A 3,495-nucleotide genomic window follows, 5' to 3' on the forward strand; every position below is an offset into this window, starting at 1 on the left:
CTTTTCACATTCTCCCGTGCAAGTCGGCTGCTAGTCCTCCTTTCATGCAGAATCTTAAGGTCCTAGCTCATGTCCAAGGCACCAAAGCCAGCTAAAAAGTCAATAACCGATACATACAACTTGAACTGTACTACTTCTTACTGGCTATTACATCATCTTAGGAGCTTCATCTGTGTTCTACTATGGTGCTTTTAGTGTCTCCGAATACCGCAGTACGCGACATACCTTTGCAGACGATACGTACAACCGTTTCAGAGAGAAGAGCGGCCAATGTGACGATCTGGCTTTAAGTCGATTCGATAGCAAATGACGAAAACGGACGGATTTCTCAGGTTTTTACTACATATGAACACTTTTCACATTCTCTCGTGCAACTCGGCTGCTAGTCCTCCTTTCATGCAGAATCTTAAGGTCCTAGCTCATGTCCAAGGCACCAAAGCCAGCTAAAAGGTCAATATTCATTACCTAAAACTTGAATTGTACTATTTCTTACTGGCTATTACATCATCTTAGGAGCTTCATCTGTGTTCTACTATGGTGCTTATAGTGACTCCGAATACCGCAGCACGCGACATAGCTTTGCAGACGATAAGTACAACCGTTTCAGAGAGAAGAGCGGACAATGTGACGATCTGGCTTTAAGTCGATTCGATAACAAATGACGAAACCGGACGGATTTCTCAGGTTTTTACTACATATGAACACTTTTCACATTCTCCCGAGCAACGCGGCTGCTAGTCCTCCTCTCATGCAGAATGTTAAGGTCCTAGCTCATGTCCAAGGCACCAAAGCCAGCTAAAAAGTCAATAATCGATACCTAACTTCTTACTGGCTATTACATCAACTTAGAAGCTTCATCTGTGTTCTACTACAGTGCTTTTAGTTTCTCCGCATACCGCAGCACGCGACACAGCTTTGCAGACGATAAGTACAACCGTTTCAGAGAGAAGAGCGGCCAATGTGACGATCTGTCTTTAAGTCGATTCAATAACAAATGACGAAAACGGACGGATTTCTCAGGTTTTTACTACATATGAACACTTTTCAAATTCTCCCGTGCAACTCGGCTGCTAGTCCTACTTTCATGCAGAATCTTTAGGTAATAGCTCATGTCAAAGTCACCAAAGCCAGCTAAGAAGTCAATAATCGATACCTAAAACTTGAATTGTACTACTTCTTACTGGCTATTACATCAACTTAGAATCTTCATCTGTGTTCTACTATGGTGCTTTTAGTGTCTCCGCATACCGCAGCACGCGACATATCTTTGTAGACGATAAGTACAACCGTTTCAGAGAGAAGAGCGGCCAAAGTGACGATCTGGCTTTAAGTCGATTCGATAACAAATGACGAAAACGGACGGATTTCTCAGGTTTTTATTACATATGAACACTTTTCACATTCTCCCGTGCAACTCGGTTGCTAGTCCTCCTTTCATGCAGAATCTTAAGGTCCTAGCTCATGTCCAAGTCACCAAAGCCAGCTAAAAAGTCAATAATCGATACCTAAAACTTGAATTGGACTACTTCTTACTGGCTATTACAACAACTTAGATGCTTCATCTGTGTTCTACTATGGTGCTTTTAGTGTCTCAGCATACAGCAGCACGCGACATAGCTGTGCAGACGATAAGTACAACCGTTTCAGAGAGAAGAGCGGCCAATGTGACGATCTGGCTTTAAGTCGATTCGATAACAAATGACGAAAACGGACGGATTTCTCAGGTTTTTACTACATATGAACACTTTTCACATTCTCCCGTGCAACTCGGCTGCTAGTCCTCCTTTCATGCAGAATCTTAAGGTCCTTGCTCATGTCCAAGGCACCAAAGCCAGCTAAAAAGTCAATAATCGATACCTAAAACTTGAATTCTACTTCTTCTTACTGGCTATTACATCAACTTAGAAGCTTCATCTCTGTTCTACTATGGTGCTATTAGTGTGTCCACATACCGCAGCACGCGACATAGCTTTGCAGACGATAAGTACAACCGTTTCAGAGAGAAGAGCGGCCAATGTGACGATCTGGCTTTAATTCGATTCGATAACAAATGACGAAAATGGACGGATTTCTCAGGTTTTTACTACATATGAACACTTTTCACAGTCTCCCGTGCAACTCGGCTGCTAGTCCTACTTTCATGCAGAATCTTAAGGTAATAGCTCATGTCCAAGGCACCAAAGCCAGCTCAGAAGTCAATAATCGATACCTAAAACTTGAATTGTACTACTTCTTACTGGCTATTACATCAACTTAGAAGCTTCATCTGTGTTCTACTATGGTGCTTTTAGTGCCTCCGATTAGCGCAGCACGCGACATAGCTTTGTAGACGATAAGTACAACCGTTTCAGAGAGAAGAGCGGCCAATGTGACGATCTGGCTTTACGTCGATTCGATAACAAATGACGAAAATGGACGGATTTCTCAGGTTTTTACTACATATGAACACTTTTCACAGTCTCCCGTGCAACTCCACTGCTAGTCCTCCTTTCATGCAGAATCATAAGGTCCTTGCTCATGTCCAAGGCACCAAAGCCAGCTAATAGGTCAATATTCAATACCTAAAACTTGAACTGTACTACTTCTTACTGGCTATTACATCATCTTAGAAGCTTGATCTGTGTTCTACTATGGTGCTTTTAGTGTCTCCGCATACCGCAGCACGCGACATAGCTTTGCAGACGATAAATACAACCGTTTCAGAGAGAAGAGTGGCCAATGTGACGATCTGGCTTTAAGTCGATTCGATAACAAATGACGAAAACGGACTGATTTCTCAGGTTTTTACTACATATGAAAACTTTTCACATTCTCTCGTGCAACTCTGCTGCTAGTCCTCCTTTCATGCAGAATCTTAAGGTCCTAGCTCATGTCCAAAGCACCAAAGCCAGCTAAAAGGTCAATATTCATTACCTAAAACTTGAATTGTACTACTTCTTACAGGCTATTACATCATCTTAGGAGCTTCATCTGTGTTCTACTATGGTGCTTTTAGTGTCTCCGAATACCGCAGTACGCGACATAGCTTTGCAGACGATACGTACAACCGTTTCAGAGAGAAGAGCGGCCAATGTGACGATCTGGCTTTAAGTCGATTCGATAGCAAATGACGAAAACGGACGGATTTCTCAGGTTTTTACTACATATGAACACTTTTCACATTCTCTCGTGCAACTCGGCTGCTAGTCCTCCTTTCATGCAGAATGTTAAGGTCCTAGCTCATGTAAAAGGCACCAAAGCCAGCTAAAAAGTCAATAATCGATACCTAACTTCTTACTGGCTATTACATCAACTTAGAAGCTTCATCTGTGTTCTACTACGGTGCTTTTAGTTTCTCCGCATACCGCAGCACGCGACACAGCTTTGCAGACGATAAGTACAACCGTTTCAGAGAGAAGAGCGGCCAATGTGACGATCTGGCATTAAGTCGATTCGATAACAAATGACGAAAACGGACGGATTTCTCAGGTTTTTACTACATATGAACACTTTTCA

The sequence above is a fragment of the Schistocerca gregaria genome, unplaced genomic scaffold (assembly GCF_023897955.1).
Source record: "Schistocerca gregaria isolate iqSchGreg1 unplaced genomic scaffold, iqSchGreg1.2 ptg000397l, whole genome shotgun sequence".
NCBI classification, from domain to species: Eukaryota; Metazoa; Arthropoda; class Insecta; order Orthoptera; family Acrididae; genus Schistocerca; species Schistocerca gregaria.